Raw genomic sequence first — 25426 nt, 5'->3', positions numbered from 1 at the left:
ACAACCTTTTACCCACCCTTCACCTTTGAACTGGGAAAACAGCTTTTTTTCTCCTTACCCATCTCTCTGTTTACTTTTTAACCTCACTTGGGAAGCTCCTATCAAGTTTTCTAATTTATCTGTGTGTTAGTTCTTTGGCTAAACAGAAACTTGTTATGTTTCTTAGAAATGGCTCAGGGCTAGCACATACATTTTAAACAGAAATTGGAGGTGACAGGAGTGAGATTTTTTTAATATAGTACAGGGATGTACACATCCATGACTATGTTTTTTTTAAAAAAGTAATTTAAATGGTGTTAAACAAGTCTCTGCAGTACTTTCTTCCTCTGTTTCTCTGATTCTGGAGCTGAAAAGATTTATGTGCTGAATTTGAGGAGAGTTTTACATAGTAGGAGAATTTTGCTTATTTAGTGCTAGTACATAATAAAATCACTTTTCAGCTATTGATGTGGGCACACACAGAGGAATAGTTGTATGTGTTAAATGCACTGTATAAATAATAAGATTCTTTTTTGAGAGCTGACGTGATGTACTGAAGCTGTGTCCAGAAGAATGTGTTGTATTTTACCCAGTTCTGTGGGTATGGCTGGCAGACACAATTGATAAATTATTAATAGTTCAATTGTTTTCCTTACTCTTGAGTTGGACTTTAAAGTAGTTTTGAGTTATTTTTATTGAAAATGTGAAGTTTTTTTGAATTATCATTTTTCTATAGGCAGTAGTGAATATGTCAAATAATGCAATTTTCATAAATTTCTCTTAGTATTTCTTTTTTATCTAAACATTTTTTAAAATAAATCTTATTTTATTATGAATTAAATATCAATAAACATGAAAATTTTAATATATAAAAAATAGAAATAGACAATTGTGTGTGAAACCATGGGGCAGCTAGGTGGTACAGTAGATAAAATGCCGAACCTCGAGGGAAGAAGACATCTCCTGGAGTTCAAATTTGGCCTCAGACAACTTATTAGCTATGTGACCCTGGTGAAGTTATTTAATCCTGTTGACCTCAGTTTCCTCATCTGTAAAATAAGCTGGAGAAGGAATTGTCATACCACTCCAGTGTCTTTGCCAAGAAAACCCCAAATGGGGTCATGAAGAGTTGGAAAATGAAATATCATCACACGTATCTTTTTAAGATACATGTTCAGTCCACTTTTTGAAATGTATATTGTTTTACCCTATCGTAACAATACTGCCCTGCTTGTCTGTCTCATTATGAATTTCCTTCAGCTCTTTTTTTATTTAAAAAAATGTCCTACTGACATTTTGTCTTTTTAAAGCCCTCCCTTATAAGTATAATTAAGCCTAACAAATTCCTGTATTACCCATTTCTGAAAATATGTCTCAGTCTGTACTTCTATTCCTTATCTTTCTGCTCTGAGGTGTGGGAAACATTCATCAGTCTTCCAAAGTCATGACTGGGCACTGCTTTGTTCAGATCTCTAAAGCCTTCAAAAACATTTTGCTTTACATGTTTATCATAGTATTAGTTATTCTGCTTCTCTTTACTTCACTATGTATCAGTTCATATAGGTTCTTTTCCATTTCTCTGAATGTACCTCTTTTGTCATTTTTTTTATTATATAATAATATTCCATTACATTCCTGTAACAGAATTTGTTTCACCATTCCTCAGTTGATGGGCAATTATTTTGGATCCAGTTTTTGATACTTTTGTGCTTGTATCTTTGTACTTTGTACTTGTACTGTGATACGTTTGATAGTTTTGTACTTGTAGATCCTTTTCCTCTGTCTTTAATCTCTTTGAGGTATATGCCTAGTGGTGGTATCATTTCAGAGGATTTACATAGTTCAGTGACTTTTTTGAATATTGTTCCCAACTGCTTTCCAGAATGGTTGAATTTATTCACAGCTCAACCAACAGTATATTACTTCTTGAACTTTATCTCCAAGAATTGCCCTTTTTTTGTCATCATAACCAATGTGATGGGTGTGAGGTGGAACATCAGTTATTTTAATCTGTATTTTTCTTATTATTAGTTATTTAGAGCAGTTTTTTATATGGTTGTTGATACATCTGAGAATTTCCTGTTCTTAATCCTTTGACCATTTATCTGTTGAGTAATGTGTCTTATGCTTTTGTTTCAATTCAATATGTATTTTATATATCAGACCTTATAACTGAGAAATTTGCTACAAAGATTTTTTCCAGCTAATTGTTTGTTTCCTAATCATAATTGAATTGACTTTGTCCATAACTTTTCATTTTTTAATGATTGTAATTGTTCATTTTACTTTTATAATCCTTTTGATTTTTTGTTTGGTCAAGATCTCTTCCTGTATCCCGAGCATTTCCATCCCTTCTCTAATTTATGATATAACCTTTTTCAATCTAAGATATGTATCCATTTGAAGCTTATTGTAGTATATAATTTGAGATGTTGGTAGAAATCTAATTTCTTCGAGATTGTTTTTCAGTGTTCCCACAAGTTTTTGTTGAATCGTTTAGTTCTTTTCCTCGATAGTTGGTGTCCTGGTGTTTCTGAAGCATTAAGCTCCTATGTTTGGTCAGGCCTGATTCGTGTGTACCTAATTTTTATTCCACTGATCAGTTTTTTTTTTTAATGCAGATACCAAATAGTTTTGATGAATACTGCTTTGTAGTATAGTTTAATATCTGATTCTATTATGTCTCCTTCCTTCGCACATTTTTCATTATTTCTCTTAAGATTCTTGACCTTTTGTTCTAAATAAATTTTTAAAAAATTTAGTTCTACATTTGATGTGGCATTGAATGTACACAAAATTTCTTTCTCACTTGTCAGTGATTCAGAGTTGATATAGACATTCAAAGTCCACAGTTGAACACATAAGAAACCTTCAGACATATACGCTGACTTTGCCCATCTCCCTTCTAAAAATCCTGTCATCATAGTTCTTAGAAACACTATTAACACCTCACATTTTATGTACAGGACATTCAGGAAAAAGTTCTAAGAGTTAGGCAGCCCAGTCCTTCCCTAGCCTTTTACCGAATAGTTTTATTTGAGGTGAAGAAGTCTGAGAGTAAAAGAAGAGACTGAGTTCTGTAGGGCCTGATTCAGTCTTCTCAGAGATATTTTGAGTAGATTTTAAAAATTGTTTGTGGTTAATGTTGACTTACATACTTAACTGTGCTGATTTGGAAAAACCTTACTCTTATGTCAGTTCTGGTAAGTGTAGGCTGAATTTAATATGTATTCATGTAATATATAACCTTTCTGGTTCTCTTCAAACTATCTTGTATTTAAATACTTTTTGTTTATTCTCTTTACATTTATTCTCTGTGTTCTTAACATTACATATATACATACATTCTTGTCTCCCTCATTAAAATGTAAGCTACTTGTCAGTTGGAATTGTTTAATTCAGGCTATTTATATCCCCAGTGCCTAGCAGAGTGCTTGGCACTTATTAAGTGCTTAACAGATATTTATTGAATAATCAGTTTTACAGCTTGCTCTGTTCCTCTTTTTGAGATAAGATTGTTTAAATTTTCTATTTGGTGAATCTGAATATTTCATATTTTTTAAATATTTATTTTATAAGTTTAGTTTGTATATAATTAGGCACAATAGTTTCTGCTAATTACCCTTTATTTCCTCTTCATATGTTGTGAATTTTTTTTTTTAAGTTTTAGTTTTTTGATTTTCTTCTCCTTTTAACCTGGTGGGTTTTGGACTCTTCTGGCTTTTGTCTTCTCTTTGCATGACCCCCAGTCAAGACCATTGCCTGCTATGACACTGATAGTCCCTAGTGGGTTGTTGTAGAAACCTACTGGTTTCAGGTGTCTTGCACAGTTGTTCTGGCATTGGCAAACAGGCAATCTCATCTCCTGTTGTTCCTCCTGGTACTCTTTAAGAAGCTCATGAACTGGCTTCCCACTCTGTTCACTGAAAATTGTTGCTCGAGCTGGGTTTCTGTCTTGGAGTTTTTGCAGTCAGGAGTTGTTGGCTCCATCTCCTACTATGGCTTTAAATTCTATAGTCTAGATTTTTGCACCTTCAGAATTAATTGATAACTTCTTTAGGAATTACTTATGAGTCATAGGGTAGTAGTTGTAGAGCTGCAAAGGGATACTTGTGACCATCTAGTTCAGTCTCCTCATTTTATAGATGAGGAAACTGAGGTCCAGGCAAGTTATTTGATTTGCTTGAAGTCCTATAGGGTGTCACAGATGGTATTTGAACCTGTTCTTTGAGTCCAGAACCTTTCCAGTCTTTTTACTGTTACATACCATCTCTTAGTTAAATAGAATATCAGCTCACATTTTTCTTTGAAGGACGGACTGTGAACTCAAATAATAGGTATAAAATAAGGAATATTTCTGGAAAATACATGTTTTTCTTGGAACTGAAACCAATGAAAACTAAAACAATTTTTTATAGTTTTAAGGTATGACTAAGGGAAATGTAAACATCTGTTTGTCTGATAATTTAAAAAAATTTTTTTCCAATTAAGTATTCTTCTCTCCCCTCCCCCCTGCCCCGCGGGGGTGGGGGGGAAGCAGGGACACTCTTATTGCAAATATTTGTTGTCTAGTAAAATTAATTCCCACATTTTAATCCAGGATGTAGGGAGTATTCTTCGTCATTAGACTTAACTCTAATGATTGGTCATTGTAGTGAGTAGAGTTCTCAAATCTTTTACAATTGTTTGTTTTTACAATTGTTTGTTTCTGCAGTGTTTTTGTTGTTGAATAAATTGTTCTTGTGGTTGCTACTTGCTTCTTTCATCAGTTTATTTTACCAGGTTTTCTCTGAAACATCCCATTCTTCATTTTTATGGCATAGTAGCATTCTATCACATTCATAATGCCATAATTTGTTCAGTCTTTCCCAAGTTGATGGACAGTTCCTTAGTTCTCTGCCATTACAAAAAGACCTGACATAGATATTTTTATATCTATGGTTCCATTTCCTCTTTGGTTTTTTTGGAATATATGTCTAGTAATGATATCACTAGGTCCACAGCTTAGCCATTTTGTGGGCATAGTTGCAAATTGTTTTCTAGAATGTCCAGGCCAGTTTACAGCTCCAGGATTAGTGTACCCGTTCTACATCCGTCCCCCACAATGTTTGTCATTTTCCTCTTTTTTGGGTCAGTATCAAAAAGTTTTGTCAGTTATTGCTTTATACTATAATTTGCTATCTGGAAATGTTTTCCCTCCTTCCCTTTTTCATTCCTTAACCTCTCTCCCATCTGTTGTTTCGTTGTTATAGTACCAAAATCTGTATGTTAATTTTAAGTTCCATTAATCTTTAAAAATCTCGGCATGTCCATACTGTAATGAGTATCTGTCCAATTAGTTAGGGTTTTCTTTATTTCCTTTTTCTGGGTGTGTATGTGTTCACTTTTTTATTTTTTCCCCAGTTACAAGTAAGAACAATTTTTTTTTTTGGCAAGGCAAATTGGGATTAAGTGACTTGCCCAGGGTCACACGAATAGTAAGTGTTAAGTGTCTAATCTGAGACTGGATTTGAACTCAGGTCCTCCAGACTCCAAGGCCAGTGCTCTATCCACTGCGCCACCTAACTGCCCCAAGAACAATTGTTAACATTCGTTTTTAAAACTTTGAGATCCAAATTCTCTCCCTTCCTCACTCCTCACCCCATCCTCATAGAGAAGGCAAATAATTGCATATACATTATGCATGTGTAGTCATACAAAACATGTCCATAATAGTCATGTTGTGAAAGAAAACAGATGAAAAACCTCAAGGAAAATAGAGAAAGTTTAAAAAAAAGTATGCTTTAGTCTGTATTTGGAGTTATTTCTCTGGGATGGATAGCATTTTTCATGACAAGTTCTTCAGAGTTTTCTTGAATTGTTGTATTGCTAAGAATAACTAAGTCATTCACAACTGATCAGCTTAAAATCTTAAATAAAGCTTAAAATATTGCCATTACTTTGTACACAGTACATTTCACTTTGCATCAGCCCATGCAAGTATTGAACAAGTTTTTCTGAGAGCATCCTGCTTATCATTTCTTATAGTACAATAGTATTCTATCATAATCACATACCATAACTTGTTCAACCATTCCCCAATTGATGGACATCCCCTCAATTTCTAATTCCTTAACACAGAAAAAAGCTGCTATAAATATTTTTGTACATATAGATACTTTTCCTTTTTTGTTTTTTATGTCTTTTGGGTTACAGGCCCAGTAGTGGTATTGCTAGGTCAAAGGGTATCTATCTATCTGTGGTTTTATAGCCCTTTGGGCATAGTTCCAGATTGCTCTACAGAGTGGTTGAATCAGTTCGTAACTCCACCAGCAGTGCATTGATGTCTCATTTTTCCCATATCGTTTTCACCATCTGTGATTTTCCTTTTCTGTCCTATTAGCCAGTCTAATAGGTATGAGGTAGTACCTCAGAATTGTTTTAGTTTGCATTTGTCCAATCAATAGTGAGTTATAATATTTTTTAATATGACTATAGATAGCTTTGATTGCTTCATCTGAAAACACATCTTTTGATCATTTATCAATTAGGGAATGACTCTTATTTTGACTAGGTTCTCTATATTTGAGAAATGAGGCTTTTATCAGAGAAACTTGATTAAAATTTTTTTTCACAGTTACTATTGCCAACTATGTTCCCCTCCATTCTATTCCCCCCCATATTTATTCTTTTCTCTCTCTCTCTCTCCCCCCCCCTCCTTTTACCCTGTTCCTCCCCAAAAGTGTTTTGTTTCTGACTACCCCCTCCCCTCTATCACCCTACTTTTCTTATCCCCTTCCTCTCCTACTTTTTTGTAGGGTAATTTCTATATCCAATTGTGTGTGTTATTCCATATTCTTTGAGCCAATTCTGATGAGAGTAAGTTTCACTCATTCTCCCTCACCTCCCCCCTCTTCCCCTCCACTTACCCTATTCTACCTCTCCCTTTCTCTTTTTCCCAGTATATTCCTCTTTTACCTCTTAATTTTATTTTTTTTAGATATCATCCCTTCATATTCAACTCACTCCTGTTTGTTTATACTCCGTCTAACTACCCTAATAATGAGAAAGGTCTTAGGAGTTACAAATATCTTCTCCCCATGTAGAGTTTAACCTCATTAAGTACTTTATGATTTTCCTTTTGTGTTTACCTTTTTATGCTTCTCTTGAGTTTTTTGTTTGAAAGTCAAATTTTCTATTCAGCCCTGGTCTTTTCACCAAGAATGCTTGAAAATCCTCTTTCTCATTGAATTTCCATTTTTCCCCCTGAAAGATTATACTCAGTTTTGCTGGGTAGGTGGTCTTGGTTGTAGTCATAGCTCCTTTGCTTTCCAGAATATCATATTCTAAGCCCTCTGATCCTTTAATATTGAAGTTGCTAAATCTTGTGTTATCTTGACTGTTTCTGCACCATACCTGAATTGTTTCTTTCTGGTTGCTTGTAATATTTTCTCCTTAACCTGGGAACTCTGGAATTTGGCTATTGTATTCTTGGCAGTTTTCTTTTTTGGGATGTCTTTCAGGAGGTGATTGGTGGATTCTTTCAATTTCTATTTTGCCCTCTGGTTCTAGAATATCAAGGCAGTTTTCCTTGATAATTCCTTGAAAGATGATGTCTAGGCTCTTTGGTTTGATCATAGCTTTCAGGTAGTCCAATAATTTTTGAATTATGTCTCCTGGATCTATTTTCCAGGTCAGTAGTTTTTCCAACAAGATATTTCACATTGTCTTCTAATTTTTCATCCTTTTGGTTTTGTTTGATTGTTTCTTGATTTCTTGTAAGAGTCATTAGCTTCCATTTGCTCCATTCTAGTTTTTAAGGAATTATTTTTTTCAGTGAACTTTTGGACCTCCTTTTCCATTTGGCCAATTCTGCTTTTTAAGGCATTCTTCTTTCATTGGCTTTTTGAACCTCTTTTACCATTTGGCCTAGTCTATTTTTTAAGGTGTTATTTTCTTTAGTGTTTTTTTGTGTCTCTTTTACCAAGTTGTTGACTCTTTTCTCATGACTTGCATCACTCTCATTTCTCTTCCCAGTTTTTCCTCTACCTTTCTTACTTGATTTTCAAAATACTTTTTGACTCTTCCATGGACTGAGACCAATTCATATTTTTCTTGGGGACTTTGGATGTAGGAGCTTTGACCTTGTTGTCTTCTGAGTGTGTGTTTTGATCTTCCTTGTCACCATAGTTAATTTCTATAGTCAGAGTTTTTTTTCTGTTGTTTGCTCATTTCCCCAGCCTATTACTTGACTTTTAAAACTTTTTTAAAGTAGGGCTCTGCTTCCAGTTTGGAGGGCACACTGTCTCAAGCTTCAGGGGTTCTGTGCAGTTGTTTTCAGAGATACTTCTAGGGACCTGTAAGTTTTCGATTCTTCAAGGTAGTATGATCTAAGAAGAGGTGTTTTCTACTCTCCTGGCCTGTGCTCTGGTCTGTGAGCCGCTACAAGCAGACTTTTCTGCCCTGGAACTGTGAGGAGGGTTCTCCCTCCACTGCTGCCACAAGCTCTGATGTGTTAGTGTTTCTCTCCCTAGCACTGCCTCAGTGGTAGCAAAAAGACCCTGTAATCTCCTTCTGACCGGTTGTTTGACCCTCTTTTCTGTGGGTTGTCTGTGGACTGAGAGCTCTGGAAGCAGCTACTTGTGCTGCTGCTGCTGCTGCTGCTGGTTCAGTCACTCCCAAGGCCAGCTCCCGGTTTGCTGGGGCGAGGGCTGTGCTGGTGACCTGCACTAGACTGCACTCCACTCTCACCCAGGTGTGAAAATCCTTTCCTGCTCCCCTTCTTAGTTTTCTTTGGCATCTGTGGGCTGAGAAGTCTGGAAACTGTCACTGCTGCTAGTGATTCGGTTGCCCCCGGCCTGCTCCAGGTTTGCCAGAGCCAGGTCTGTGCTGGACTGTGCTTCTCTCACATCCTGGTGCCACAGACCTTTCCTGCTGACCTTCCAAGTTGTTTTCAGCTGGAAATTTGTTCCACTCCATCTTTTTGTGGGTTTTGCTGCTCTAGAATTGTTTAGAGTCATTTTTTAAAGGTATTTGAAGGGATTTGGGAGAGAGCTCAGGCAAGTTCCTGCCTTACTCTGCCATCTTGGCTCTACTTCCTTTTTCTTTATTTCTTTAAAGAATGTTTTATAAGTGTATTCATATAAGGATTGAATATATCTTAGGAAATCAACTCCTAGGTATTTCAGTCTTTCTTGTAGTTGTTTAAATTACGATTTTTCTTTTCTATTGTTTCCTTTTCGTTTTGTTACTAGACTTAACTCTTTTTAAGAAAGTTATTTTGGAGTTTGTTGATTTTTGTTTATTTCTCATTTTTAATTTTTTTAAAACATTTTTAATTCTCTTTTCATATAGTCTTCATTTATAAATTTATCTCTTCCTCTTCTACCTAGTAATCCTTCTGTTGTAACCAAGAATAAAAAAGTGAAAGGAAAAAAAATCATTGGGTGAAACTAACCCATCAGCTGAATCTGACAATATGTTACATTACATACCCATTCTCTCTCACCTCTTCAAAGAATAAATGAATGTGTGCTTTATTACCTCATCTCCAATCTAGGTTTAGATCTTTAAAATTACTTAGCATCAATTTCCTTTGTTTTGTCTTTTCACTATGTTATAATAATTATTGTGTATTTCATTTTCTTGGTTCAGTCTCCTTCATTTGGCATCCATTCATTTAAGTCTTCCCATGCTTTTATGAATTCATTTTGATTATTTCTTAGAGTAATATGCCATTACATTCACGTATCACAATGAACTTGTTTAACCATTTTTCAGTCAGTGGGCATATACTTTATAATTCTTTTGCTGCCACAGAAGCACTGCTCTGAATAATTTGCAATCTTTTTATCTAGGAGCTTTCTATATTTCTTTGACTTCATTGGGATATAGGCAGAATCTCTAGGTTAAAGGTTATGGACTTTTTTTTCTTAAATATTTTTATTAATATCTTTTGTTTTAAAATCTCCTGCATTTCCAAATATATTTCTTCCTTATCCTTTGCCAAGGTAGCCATCCTTTGTAATAAAAAAGAAAAAGTCACTCGGTAAAATTATCTAACATCACTATAATCTGAAAGCATGCTGTATTTCATACCCATACTGCCCTGACTCTTCCCTTCTCTTTCTTCCCATCCCCTCAAGAAAGGAGAATTATCTCTCCTTGGGCCACGCTTTGTCATTCTGTTATTTAGCTGTTTGTTCAGTTGTTGTTGTTGTTTACAGGTACATTATTGTTGTCACTGTATAGATTGTTTTCATGATATTATTTATAAGTGGTATCCTTCTTTTTATATTTTAGAAATAAAGCCATTTATTTGAGTCTTGGATTATTGTTTGCTCAACTAATCTGCCCAAGATTGATGCAGTCAAGGTAGATGAACCAAGTTATCATCAAGAGATCATTTTGTTGGGTGGTACGGTAAGCCTGTTATAAAAACTCTAAAGGCACCACATATGATTATGGAGTATGAAAACTTTTAAAAAGGTTATATTTCAGTTGCTTGTTTTTGGTTACTTGTTTGAATTAGATCTACTAAGTATTAAGCAAGCGTTTATTAAGTGCTTATTTTGTGCAAGGCATTGACCTAACACTGGGGATAGATACAAAGAAAGGCAAAAAAACAACAACCCTGTCCTCAGACGAGCTTACGATCTAGATGGTTTTTATATTATTATCAAAGAATAATAATTATAATATTTATATATATAATGGCTAACATTTATATAACACTTTTCAAAGTACTTTCCTTATAACAACGCTTTGAGTAGTGTAAGTGTAATTTTCCCTATTTTCCAGATGAAAGAACTGAATCTCAGATGGGTTAAATGAATGACCTGTGGTCATAGCTAATAAATGTTAAAGGCAGGACTTAATCACAGGTCTTCTGACATCAAGTTCGGTGATATGCTCTGATTGACTTTTTTTTGGATAAAATATTTTTATTTACTTATTTTTAACATTCAAAAAAGATTTGTAGTTCCAAATTCTCTCTCTCTCCCCAACCCTTCTTTTACCCATTGAGAAGGTAAGCAGTATGATACCAGTCATTGATGTGAAGTCATGCAAACATATTTCCCTATTAGCCATGTTACCAAAAAAATAAACAAACAAGAAAAAACCAAACCCCAATAAAAAGAAAGAAATGTAAAGAAAGTAAAAAATAGTATGCATTAGTCTGCATTCAGGATTCATCAGAGGTGGATTTTTCATCATGCATCCTTTGGAATTGTCTTGAATATAATTGATTGAACCTATAGCATTTTAGAATCATCATGTGCACAGGATAGAAATGGTTCTCTTGGCTCTGTCTGTTATGGCACAGAGCACTAATGTTCATTGCTGCTGCTGCTGCTGCTGCTATCACAGCCTAAGCAGTTTTCTGTGTTTTGGATGTTAGAGGCATAAGAGGCTGGAGGGAAAGAGGCTGGTGTAAGTTCTGTTGCAAGCCTGTAGTCTTGTGCAGCCCTGCTGCCACGGTGGTGGTGGTGGTGGAGCTCCATGAGCCAGTTAAGGGCTAAGGAATATGATGTTACTTCATTTAGTTTTTACCTTGTTTGGATTTTTGATGTCCTGGAGACAGCTGAAATTACTTCATCTCTTGTGAGTGAGTACCTATGTTGGAGGGGTTTGAAAGGTTGTGAGGGTTAGAGAAGAACAGAGCTTCATCTTGTTAGACATGTGACCAAGAAGTCCCCAGGAAAAGGTGTTTACATACTATCCATTTTTTTTCTGTTGGTCTATACTGGAAATATGATTTTTGTTAGTGGTAGAGAGAGCCAGATCTGTTTTTCTTGCTATGCTTGGTACCTAGCTAGTTAGTCACTTCTATAACAATTATTTCTATAGCCAAGAAAGTGGAAGTATCCCATTTAATTCCTGAATTAAAGAAGGAAACATACTAGAGGGATAATATGACACTTAACTATTTTTTTTTTTAAAGTTTTTGTTTGGTAGGTTAGCACATTTTAGCTTTTATGGCTGTAAGGTTGCTCATTTAACCAGTTCTCTGGTAGAAAAAAAAATGTAATAATAAGACAAATAAAGGAAAATGTCCCATGAGAAATAAAGATATTGAACAAATATAAACATGCTCACTTAAATTGATTTTTTCTCACCAGTTACTTTATTTCTTTCCTAATGCTTCCCTCCCCTCAAAAAAATTGGGGAGAGTGTGACTATGAACTGATTAGGTAATATGGGGAAACCAAAAATTGAAAGTAGGGAAGGAACCAAAAATATTATTCAGATAACTAGATGCATTCAACTCAGATGTCCATGACTTTTGCCTTCCTGAAGTACCTAAGGAATTTGTTATTCAGTTGTGTCTGACTCTTTGTAACCCCATGAAGTCTTTTCTTGGTAGAAATATTGGAGTGCTTTGCAGTTTCCTTCTCCAGCTCATTTTATAGATGAGGAAACTGAGGCAAACAGGGTTAAACACAGCTAGTAGGTGTTTGAGGATAGATATGAACTCAGATCTTCCTGATTTCAGGCCCATTGCTCGGTCCACTGTGCCACCTAGCTGCCCACCTAAGCCCAGGTCAATACAGGCCCTCTGGCTTGTTTTGAGAAGTTATTGGAGAAAACTAAAAAGGCTTTAGAAAAAAAATTAAGAAATGATTCTGGAAAAATACAAAACTAGACTTTTCTGTGGCCTCACTTTCCTTGATCTGTCCCACAGCCTTTGATATTTTGGTTACCCTCTCCTCACCTGTAGTGAAATAAATTTGGACTAAATGAATGTAGACCTCTCTTAGCACTAGCCTTTTGTTTCTAGGTCTAAGTACTTATAGGAAAGAGAGGAAACATAGTGAGAGGCACAGTACCTTACACATCGTGGGTATTTATTCCTTTTGCTAATAATGAAAACTATATTAATTATTCTGTGTTCCACCTTGACTTGGATGCTGTGGTGATCCAGGAAAAATATGAGATGGGCCTTACCTTCAAATAGTTGCCAGTGTATTTGGGAAGAAAAAAATCTGAAATTAGAGAGCAATACAGTATAGAATTTTAATCACCATAGGTTGAATGATTCGTTCTTAGTATGCCTCGATTGGGAAGAACATATCTGCTTTAGGGACTCAATAATCTTTTTCTCTATGTGCTTGCCAAACCACCTTTATCTGTACTTTGCATTTAATAGGAGCTCAAAAAATATTTGTTTAATGAATGGATTTAATGGAGTTGAAAGTTAGAAAACTAGTAATAAAATTTTTTTTCATTAGTGGTTGTGGTGGTGGGGAACCCTAGTTATCTGGGGTTATCTTAACTTTCATTAACTTTCCATTTCCTTTGACTTACAAATTTTTTGCTTTAATAACTATTTAATATATTTTATTATATATTCAGCATTTTGTAGTTATTTTTGTCATTCCACTCACAACATGTGCTTATTCATATTTCATTAGTGAAAATCAGATATTGAGTATCAGTTTAAAAAATTTCAGTATGTTAAGAACACTTAGCTTCTTGATTAAATAGCGAAATCCAGTTTGTGCTTCTTATAGCCTTTGTTTCTTTTTTGTTCATTAGCACTTCCACTAGAGGGCAGGCGAAGAGGAATGAAGGAAGAAATTAATCAATTTTAGATTTTAATTTCAGAGTCATACTATTTTATATACTCAGAACTGTTGCAACATTTTACTAGATTATTTTAGAGGAATGAAATAAGTTGCTTTTTGTTTATGTTATGTAGTTCATATAGTGCTCAGTTGCTTTAAAAATAGCTATTTTCTGTGTTTGCAAAGTTTGTAATTTGAACATTTTAAGTTCCTTAATGCTATAACTTTGCTCCTGATTTTCATATCCTTGTTTATTTATTCTCATTTTAAGTTATCCATGCTGAGGCTTTCACAATTACCATTAATAATCATCAGTTAACATATTAAGTGGTTTTTCTGTTAAGTGTAATATAGTATGCAGCTTTTGATTATTCTTGTATGTGTCATGTAGGAGTGTTTCTGAGGTCTGTTGGTGAACTTTTTAAATGATAAGCATTATCTTTTGACTAAGTTACTGTTAGTCTTTCTAGCTGTATACTAAAGGATTGATTGCTCAGATCAAAGTAAACTTTCCTTTCTTAAGCATTTCACAAAAATCTAGTTTATCAGTGGCTAAGTTTAAATTGTAATTATGCTAAAAATATCATAGTCTTTGCATTCTTGTTAATATCCATTGTACATATATGTTTAAATTTGGGTCCTTTTCCTGTTTGATTTTGTTATCAGTTTTGTGCAGCAAATGTCTTGAAAAATCAGCTTCAAGACAGCTGGCTTCTTGATCTCTTGGAACTATTGCTGCCTAAGTTTACATGACTTTCTTTGCTCCACTAATGCAAACAGTCCACTTTAATTTGTCAGTAAGGAATTTTGTGTCAGTTGTCAGTTTTTCAATGCTTAACAGTATTAATAGTTGATATTAATTATGTAGAGGAATCCTAAGATGGATTTTTTTAAAAAGGGTGTGCCTACTGCCCTTCCTGGAGATGTGGTTTTGGATACAGGTGATAATTTTCAGGAAAACTCCCCACTGTTACTGAAGATGAGACGTCTTAGTCGGCTTTCTGTAGGAAAGACTATAAATGGAGAAGATGCCATCAATTTTCTTCATCCTAATTATGGCAACTATAAACATCATCAGCTAGGTAAAGTAAAATATATATTTAGCATTTGTTTTTTTCTTGCCATTTTGGTTTTTTGATGATGCTAACCTGAACTACAGCAGATCCAGATTTTTTGTTCTAGAGATAATTACATTTTTAAAGAAAACAGTGCTACATACAGTTTGTCTAATGAACATATATAGTCTTAAGAATTTAGTTTTGACTTAGGAGAAATTTGGATCTGATTCTTGGAGTATTGAAATTGGAGGTTACCAAAACTACTATTTAATTAGTAGTTGCTAGAGAATTTCGTGAAGATCAAAGAATATAATCTTAATTTTTAATATAATACATATAGTTCACAGAAAGAAAAAAAGTTACTAACAGAAATTGATAAAAAAGAAACTTCTGAGAAATTTGAAATTCTGTTTTTACAGAAATATATTGACTTCTCATTCTGAATAGGTATAAGATTAGGTATTTGGGGATTTGTTTAGGGCAGACATCTCAGTAATATTGTAGGGATATAGTATAACATAAAATAGGGAAGCTTTGTGTACAGTAACATTTTAAGGGGAAAAGTTACTATTTTATGCAGTGGCCAAGAAAAGCTACTTTCTTTTAATTTGGAGGTTACTACACTTATTGGTCATTTTAGTTTTACAAACTGCCTTAAGGCATTGTATGCTATACTGGAACTTAAAAATTATTAGAATTTACACTGTGAATTAATTTGAATAGGGAAAGTGGAATTCAAGGTGCTGACCTTTGTAAAGCTCTTTGCAAACCTTGAAGCTCTATATAAATGCTAGCTGCTGCCATTATTATTGTCGTCATTATCACCAAAATACCAGGTTTACTACCAGAAGACTCTTGCTTTTCTACATGTCTCTCAAGCAATGAAATATGCCTTATGTTTTTATTTAAACATGAAACCCATTGTTATTAGTTTTGTTTTGAAGATGTTTATGTTAAAGATAGTATATTTTTATTTCAGTATATACAACTTCCTTCACTGTTCCAAGTCCATTTGTATTGTCATTTAAAATGTTTAGGATCTATTTAGCCTAAACCTATTACATTCCCTTGCTTATTTGACCTCTGTGCTTGAATCTATAACAACAGTTGTGTCTGATTTTAAATTTTTTATGTGATGTTACTTATTGATAGAATGTATTTTTTAGTTTTTGAATTTTTGTAGTTTATAAATGATATACCTTTGACTTTTCTTTTCCTTTTACTTAAAAAATAAAATGAAATAATCATCAGGGCTGTGAACATATGATGACCTTTTGTGGCATTGTACTTTTTGAGGGTACCTTGGCCTGGAAACTATGCTTCCTAGCATCTCCCTTGGAGATACAGACAACTCACTGAAGATTCAGTGAGGCTGACTGTCTCCTGGTTGTGGTTACAGTGTATTTTCATGATTGTTTCTTGGGACATTTTTCTTGTGTAGAACTGTGGTATGAAAGAAGACCCATTCAGAACACAATTTGTGTATCTTTTCATTAGCTGATTGAACTAGACATCAGCAGCAGCAGTCTAGCTGTGGCATTTTTTGGGGGGGGGGGGGCTAGGCAATGGGGTTAAGTGACTTACCCAGGGTCACACAGCTAGTAAGTGTTAATGTATCTGAGGCTGGATTTGAACTCAGGTTCTTTTGACTCCAGGGCCGGTGCTCTATGCACTGCGCCACCTAAGTGCCCCAAGTTGTGGCATTTGAATAAACTTGTTAAAACCATTGTGGCTAGGACCCGAGCTGGGGATTGCTCAGTGAGTTAGTGATATTGGGAGGGAGAGAAAAGACTGCAGTCACCTCCTCTTAACTTCTTATGTTTTAGACCTGGTCATTTTTTATAGGTATGTATATGTATGTCTTTGTGTGTGTATACATATGTATATGAACTTTTGGGGGGTTGCTTTAATATAAAATTCCACCTTATATACTTGTTTTATTTTCTTACATGGTATTTATTTGCCATTTTTGCAGCTAGGTGGCACAGTGGGTAGAGTGCTGGAGCTGGTGTCAAGAAGGCATGAGTTCATTATGGCCTCAGACATTTCCTAGCTGTGTGACCCTGGGAAAATGACTTAACCCATGTCCCTCAATTTCCTCATTTGTAAAAGGACATAATATTTGTAAAACGCTTTGCAAACCTTGAAACACTATATGAATGCTAGCTATTATTATTGTTGTCATTATCATTATTATTATTATTATTATTATCATCACCAAAATACCAGATTTATTACCAGAAGATTCTTGCTTTTTTATATGTGTCTTAATCAGTCAATCAGTAAACATTTATTAAGTCTCTACTAAGTGTCAGGCATTAAGGGAATGCAAAAAGAGGCAAAAGAGAGGCTCTGCCTTCAAGGAGCTTACAATCTAATAGGGGAGACAATATGCAGACAAACATGTACAAAGTAAGCTATCCATACAATAAATAGAAACTAGCAGTTGCAAGGCACTAGAATTAAGAGGATTTGGGGAGTGCTTCCTGTAGAAGGTAGTATTTTAGTTGGGACTTAGAGGGAAGGAAGAAAGAGAGCATTCTAGGCATGGGGGACAGCCAGAGAAAATGTCAGGAGCTGAGATATAGTGTCTTGTTTGTGGAACAGCCAGGAGGCTAGCTGGGTCAGGGAATAAAGTGTCAGAAGACCAGAAATATAGGAGGAGATGGGGGTCTAGGTTATGAAGGGTTTTGAATACCAAACAGAATTTTTTTATTTGATCCTAGAGGCAATAAGAAGCCACTGGAGTTCATTGAGTAGAGAGATGGTGATATGATCAGACCTACATTTTAGGAATAGCACTTTAGTGACTGATTGGGATGGATTGGAGCAGGGAGAGGCTTGAAGCAGGCAGATCCATCAGCAGGTTATTTCAGTAACCAAGGCGGGGGGAGGTGATCAGGGGCTGTACCAGGGTAGTGGCGATGTCAGAGGGGAAAGGGAAATATGTTGGAGAGGTGTTGCAAAGGTGAAATCGACAGGCCTTGGCAACAGCTTAGTGATGGGTATGAAAGATAGTGAGGAGTTCAGGATGACTCCTAGATTGCAAGCCTGAGGAAATAGGATTGTGTTACCCTCTACGGTAATAGAGAAGGTAGGAAGTAGGTGGTGGTGGTGGTGGTGGCGGAGAGTTTATTATTTCATTATCTTTCTGTAGCGAGATCAGTTTTGGACATGTTGACATCCAGTTTGATATGTCTGAAAGGTAATGTGAGATGTCTGAAAGGTAATGGGAGATGTGAAATTGGAAGTCAGCTTAGAGTTTTGGTCAGGATAAGTAGATTTGAGGATCATCATTATAGAGATGGTAATTAAATCCATGGGAAGTGGTGAGATCACCATGTGAAGTAATAAGAAGGGAGGAGAGAAGATGGCCTGGGACAGAATCCTAAACTTATGTTGAAGCTGTACACAAATATTTGAAGGTAGACTCTTTTCCCTAATTAAAAAAATTTTTTTATTATCTTTTATTTTCACATTACTTAAATATCGCTTTTTGGCCTTTCCCTCCCCACCTCCCAGAGAATAATCCAATATAAAAATATTTTTAAAAGACCAAAAAAAAGGAAAAATAATTCAAACTTACTAGTGCATTGACAAAGTCTGAAAATATGTGCAATGTACCACACTCATGGACATAGTTTTCGCATCTGCAGAGGTATTATATGGGGATATCTTCTCATCTCTTCTCTGAAACCATGCATTACATGAAACTGTATAATTTTGTAATAATCACTTTTGGTTTCCATTTTCATTGTTAGAGTTCTCATGTGTATTATTTTCTTGACTTTACTTACCTCATTCTCCATAAGTTCACATATTTTTCCATGCTTCCGTGTATACATCATATCATTCATAATTTCTTAAATCAGTAATATTTCATTATATATTTTCTACATAAGTGATTATACATTATATTCATCTACCACATTTTTTAAAAACTAATCCCTAATCAGTGGACATTTACTTTGTTTCTCATTCATTGCTTTCACAAAAATTTTTCTGTAAATATTTTGGTGTACATGAGGACTTTCTTCTTATCGATGACTTCCTTTGGAGTATAAGCCTAGTAGTGGAATTTAGGAGCAGCTAGGTTATACAGTGGATAGAGCATTGGGCCTGGAATCAGGAAAACCTGAGTTATACCTAGCCCTACACACTCGCTAGCTATGTTACCCTGTGTAAGTCACTTAACCTCTGTATTTCTTAGTTTCCTTATCTGTAAAATGACATCTGGTGTGGGTTGCTTAGCACAGTGCCTGGCACATAGCAGACGCTATGTAAATGTTAGCTATTATTGTTTGTTGTTATCAATATTATTTTCTCTGGGTGATAGGGTATGGACATTTCATTCCTTTTATTTTTATAATTCCAAATTGTTTTTCAAAATGGATGTACTAATTCATAGTCTAGCCTAATTCAGTGTTCCTTTCCTCCTGCTGTTTCTCTACATCTTCTTTCTCTTCCATCTTTTGCTATCTTTGCCAATTGCTGGGTATGATCTGAAACCACAGAATTACTTTGATTTGAAATTTTCTAAATATTAGTGATTTGGAACATTCCTTCATTTGATTGTTAATAGTTTGCAATTCTTTTCTTTCTTTCTTTTTTTTTTTTTGAAGAAGTTTATGTCCTTTGATAATTATCTATTGAGGAATGGCTTTTGGTCTTACATATGACTCTTATTTGTCTATGTATCTTGAATACCAAACCCTTATCTATCTGAGAAATTTCATACATGATGTTTTTCCCATTCTATCACTTCCCTTCTTAGCCTAGATATATTAATTTTGTTTTTGCAAAAGCTTTTCAGTGTCACATATCTAGCCCAAAATTTGATATGTAAAATCAAGACAGTACTTGATTATTTAACCTCAAATTATGATCATATTTTATGTCACATACTATTAGTGAAAGACTGAGTTAACTTCTGATAAGTAGGTGAATGCACCTTGCAGCCATTATCACAGAAATCTTGAATCACTTTAATGTATACAATTTCAAGACAGTTATTGAGGCAAGAACTTCAAGGAACATCTGTTTTCAGATCTTGCTTCTGGCATACACAAGTTGCCGGGGGGGGGGGGGGGGGGGAGCCAACCATAGGCCAGTCATTTACCCTCGTTGTGCTCTACGTAACTTTCTGAAGACTACAAGTTACTCAAGATTTATTATCTGAATCACAAGAGGGAGTTTTTTCCACAGGGAGTTCTCACCACTGATGAAATCCTTTGCGTGGATACACATGCTTACATTTTCAAACAACTTTCATTGATTCAATATCTTTTACCACTATTAAAAAATAATTTTGTGTTTGCTATTTGCCCTATACTTCATTACATAAAAGTATCTCAGTTCTGTCTGTCTCATAAAATGAAAAGTTGAGGTTGTGCCAACTAATGTTTGATGGATACAGCTTATCAGAATGGGAGGCTGGAATTATTCAGTTATCAACAAGTGTTCCATAATAAGTCATGTCTTTATTTTGGATACTATCAGTATTTTGAATTTTTTTCTGGGTAATCAAAACTTTAAAAAATGCTATTTTTAAGTATTAATAGAAGTTGCTACTTGTAGTTTGGCAATTGCATATGATTTAAAGTTGAATTTAAGCTTAAGTAGCATTGGCATGACAGAAATCAAACTATTTAATACCAACTGCATGGTAAGTTTTTAATTCTTCATCATAATTATTTCCTTTTATGAAGATATTGCTATAAGCTAAATGAGGAGTATCCATTTTTTTTTGTAGGAGTTGGAATGTATTTCCTATGTAGAGAAAATGTTTGTATTGTCTAGTATATTTTGGGGGTAATATTTTCTAAATATTCTGAAACCTAATAATCTTTTTGAAAAATACTTTGGAAATATGTAAGTGGTTTTAAAATGTAATTGTAATAACTACACTGTATCTACTTGTTAACTTTGTGCCTTCATCTTAAAAACTTGAAATGTTAACATATTTAGTGCTCTTATCTTGCCTTAATATTAAGACACTTGTTGAAGTACGTATTTTACTTATATATATGTATCTTATATTTGCATATTTTGTGGAATCCTAATCATTCAATATTTAAATAGGTGAGTGATTATTATGTAGAATGCTAAGTATTTTATGAAATACAAAGAATAAAACTGACTCCTGTCCCTCATGGACATCATTGAATGACTAAGGACTAATATTTACTACAGGGAATTAGCAGTATAAAAATGCCGTCTGTATTTTGCTATATGCCACAATGCAGTCTGCTTGTCTGATGAACAGTGAATGAGTAAAAAGTTAGGAGAAAGTAATAAACAGACCTAAGCTTACTGCAGACTTCTGTTATGCCTGTTACAAATGAGTCTGCTTCCAAGACTGAAATATTTTTACATGACAAGAATCATTCATCCATTTTAGCCATTTCCTCCAGGGAAAAGGTTGAGGGTTACACCTCCAAATTACATTAAATTACATTTAATTCAAATTCTCAAGAATTTAAGAAATTAAAATAGGATGCATTTTATGTTGTAGAAAGTGATATTTATAGATTTACAAATGAATGATGTTCCTGAAATTTTGCATATAAAATATTATTTTAAAACATTGTGCATTCTCAATCACCATTTTTAGCTGACTCCATTTATAGTTTGAGGTATATTCCTTCAGGAAAAAAAAATTGAAGTCAACATGTTATTAAAGTTATAATACCTATCACTTAGTTCTGATAATGTTATGTAGCCAGGAATGGTAGAGTAGCATAATCTCTGAAGAATCAAAGTTGTAGGTGACATAGACGTCAGTGACAAAGTAGAGACCATTGATAGACTCCAGTGCATTGTGAATCAGGACTCGCTCTTCAGAAATGGTATAAAAGGACCTTTATAAGCACCCAGATGTGGGATGGTGAAGGGTTACATGGGCTATCAGTATTCTGCCATTGCTTGGTTGTTGTCCTTCCTTCTCGAAGAAGACCAAAATGACATTAGTATGTTAGAGTCAAGTTACAATGCTTCCAGCTGTGGCTGATTAGATCAGTATGAGCTCAGAATGCCCACAGGTCAGGCACTAATGAATATTGGGAGTGGATTCTCTGAATTTGCACATCTTGTGTTTCTTTTGAGCTACTTCAGTTCTGCTTTGCTCATAGAGTGAAGCACCTTCTTTGATGAAGGCCCGCCATGCTGGGTGGTCCTGTGCCAGTGTTTCCCATGTCACACAAACAGTTCCAAAGTTCTTAAGAGAGACTTTGAGAGTGTCCTTGTATGGCTTCTTCTGGCCACCATGTGAGCACTTGCTCTGTGTGAGTTCTCCATAAAATAGTCTTTTAGGCAAACAAAAGTTTGACATTCAAACAATGTGGCCAGCCCTTCATAGTTGTGCTCTCTACAGTAGATTTTTGAATGCTTTGCTGTTTAGTTTGAGAAAGGACCGCAGTGTCTAATATCTTACTCTGTCAGGTGATCTTCAGAATCTTCCTAAGCCAAGTCAAGTAGAAGAGATTTGGTTTCCTGGCATGGTGCTAGGGTACTGTCCAGGTTTCACAGGCATACATAGTGAGATCAGCCGCAACAACTCTGTAGACCTCAGTTTGGTAGGCGGTCTGATACCTCTTCTCTCCCACACTTTCCTTTGGAGCCTCCCAAACACTTAGCTAGCTATAGCAATGCATGTGTCAACCTCATTATCAGTGTGTACACCTCTAGAAAGTATACTGACAACTTATTCACAGTATTCAAAACTCCATTTGCTATAATCAGTGGTTCCACTTATGGGTAGTGTGGTGCTGGCTGATGGAGTACTGTGTTTTCTTAGTGTTAATTGTTAGGCCAAAATTAGCACAAGCAGCAGAGAAACGATTCACACTTTGTTGTATCTCAGCCTTAGAAGGTGCATTGAGTGTACAATCATCTGCGATCAAAAAATGCACCAACCCTCCCTCCACTTTGGTCTTGGCTTGTAGCCTTTTCAGGTTGAAGAATTTGCAATCAGTGTGGTAGCTGTTTGTCTTCATTGAAGGCATTTGACAATATGGCTGAAAATTTCATGCTAAAAAGCTCGGGAGCAAGTATACAGCCTTGTTTCACTCCATTGGTGACTGAGAAAGCACGGGAGCACTGTCCATTTTCCAGAACCCACGCAATCATGCCATCATGAAATTGATGTACAATAATGATGAACTTCACTCTCTCCTCCAGAGTTATCAGAGTCCAGTGGCAGGACAAAGTCAAGGTGACTGGTGATGGTTCCAGATGCAGTGGATGACCTTGGTGTCTTTGATGTCTAACCCAGCTCTAAGCACTCCACAGTGCCTGCTTCATCTGCCTTCATGGCTGTTGGAACAAATTGTTCTCATCTGCCCATTCCACCAGGGCAAGTCTTCATATGTTTGAGGTGACACCCCCCTAATTCACCAACAGGTTTGAGACTCTTCTGTTACTCTCAACCTGGTTTAGCCCATCTGCTACAATGGTTTCCTGGGGTGTGACCACTGTGCATCCTGGAGCCACAGGTGAGAGTTAGGTGGATCAGGTGGACACCAAAGGTGAAAAGCGGCCCTCCTGAGCACACCCTACAATCCATATATAGATTGGTAGAAAGACTTGAGGCTGTTTTAATCTGGAGAAGAGAAAATTTACTGAAAGCAGAGGAAGTTGGGCTTATAATTGTCTTAAAGTATTTGAAGCTCTGTCTTGTGGAAAAGACTTGTTTTGCTTTGTCTCAGATGCAGAGACAAATTTAAGCATATAAAGAAGCATATGTTTTTGTTTGTTTGTTTTTGGTGAGGCAGCTGGGGTTAAGTGACTTGTCCAGAGTCATGCTGCTAGTGAGTGTTATGTGTCTGAGGCAAAATTTGAACTCAGGTCCTCCCGAATCCAGGGCGGTGCTCTATCCACTGTGCCACCTAGCTGTTCCCAAAGCATATGTTTGTTGACTGAGCTACTTAATAGGAGAATGGGCTGATTTGGTAGATAATGAGTTCCCCTGTACTGGAATTTTTCTTGTAAAATGCTGAATGACCATTTGTTGAAGATACTATGGAAATGGTTCTTGTTCAGGTATAAATTGGACTGCATGGCCTCTGAGCTCCCTTCTGCCTTGGAGATTTGCTGATTCTTTGGCTATTTGTCTTCACATCCACCCCCTCCCACTCCCACACGCACACAATACTGTGAGATCCCGTGGCATCAGTCTTCTTGCTGGATCTTGAACAAGACTCTCCATCTCCGAACTCCAGGCATTATCTATGCCTATCTCTATGAATGGAATGTTCTCCTTTCTCATTTCTGCCTCCTTGTCTCCTTGGCTTCCTTCAAGTCCTAGCTAAAATTCCACCTTCTATAGGAAGTCTTTCTCAATCTGCCTTAATTCTGGGACCTCCATCTGTTGATTATTTCCAATGAATGCTATATATAGCTTGTTTATAAATACCTGTTTTCATGTTGACTTCTCCATTAGACTGTGACAGCCTTGTAGTTTTGTTTTGTTTTTTGCTCAGATCTTTAATTTCATTGGTGTATCGAAGTCCGAGTTGTAGAAAGTTGCCTCCAGGAACTAAAAGGTTAAATAGCTTGATCATGGTCACACACTCACTTTTTGTTAGAAGCAGGACTTGAACCCAGGTCTTCTGAGTCCACAGTCAGTCGCTATATTTACCATGCTTTGTCTCCTATTGTGTGTAAGAATATGATAAAGAAAGTTTAGGATGATCACAGTTAAGATGGGTGACTCCTTCATTTGTACTTTGTTTTTCTTTTTATCAAAAAGGTACTTGTACTATACATGTAGAATGTCCTTTCTGTAATCAGCCTTTGCTGTGGTAACAGATTAATTTCCCTAAAACATTGCTCAGAAATTTTCAGTGACTTACTTTTTGCCTTAAAACTTAACCTAATGTTTCAGAGTCCTCAACCTATCTTTTGTTTTTCCTTTTTGTTCTCCTTTTCAGAGACAAGCAGCATGGACCCAGTCCAGTGCTGAGCTTCGAACTAGCTCAAATCCTGTCTTGGCTATATACTGGCTTTGTGGCCCAGTGTGGGCAAGGCATTCCAACCTTTCAGTGCTCCAGGCACCTTTCTCAGACTTGAGATGGCTGCATTAGTAGAGAGAATGTCCTCACTGGATGTTTACTACATCGTGAAATCACTAGGCCTGTTTAAAAAAATCAAATTCATCCTACCTGTGCAACATCCATTTCAAACCTCATCTCTGCTGTAAAACTTTTTCTGACTAGACTGTCTTAAAAGGTTCTTTCCTTTCTTTAGATTCTTATAGCAATTAGTATCTAGCTAATTTATAAGTTAATAATTTAATGTTTTATGGCGTCTTTTCCAATGTTGCCTCAGACTTGTTTAAATCTTTTATTGATTCATAAGTTTTAATGTATTTATGTCTTATTTCTTCAACTCAGTTGGAAACTCCTAGAGAGCAAAGATCATTTTAATTTTCTACATATCCCTTATGGTGTATAATACATATAATACAATGCTTATAATACAAAGGACATCAATTTTTAAAAAAACTTTTGAATTGATAATGAACTTCATGATATTTGGGGAAGTCAGAAACTTTCTGGGCTTCAGCTTTAAATTGAAAGCATTGTATTGGATCAGCTTATTATAATAATAATTATTATTAGCTCCATAATTATATATACTTTTACTGAAAGGGCAGGAAATATTTTCTCTAATGATGACTTTCTGCTTTATTAACCCTCATATGTGGGAGTTCGCTCTCTATCCCCTCCCTAGCACCTCCTGCATTCCTTTTTCAGTAGTAGAGATAATTTTATTGAAAATGCAAATATCTTGATCAACCTCAACCTTTTGTTTAGAAAAATTATTAAGCATAAAGCCCACATA

The 25426-nt window shown here is 35.5% G+C and overlaps 1 protein-coding gene across 10 annotated transcripts in view; it reads left to right on the top strand.

The window, feature by feature from the left end:
• Window positions 1–25426, top strand: part of FRYL (FRY like transcription coactivator) — a 290501-nt gene that overhangs the window by 49850 nt on the left and 215225 nt on the right. For 7 of the 10 annotated variants that reach the window (XM_027835982.1, XM_027835981.1, XM_027835979.1 and 4 more), the window contains exon 3: window positions 10261–10380. The exons of 1 other annotated variant lie outside the window; for it this stretch is intronic. The gene's annotated coding sequence lies outside the window, so the exon portion shown is untranslated. Of the gene's footprint in view, window positions 1–10260; window positions 10381–25426 lie in introns of those variants that run through there. 2 more of the 10 variants (XM_027835975.1, XM_027835983.1) reach the window with 2 other exon arrangements.

The sequence above is a fragment of the Vombatus ursinus genome, unplaced genomic scaffold, assembly GCF_900497805.2.
Source record: "Vombatus ursinus unplaced genomic scaffold, bare-nosed wombat genome assembly UNPS02014818.1, whole genome shotgun sequence".
NCBI lineage: Eukaryota > Metazoa > Chordata > Mammalia > Diprotodontia > Vombatidae > Vombatus > Vombatus ursinus.
The sequence above is the reverse complement of the archived record's forward strand: the minus strand, read 5'-3'. Positions and strand labels throughout refer to the sequence as shown.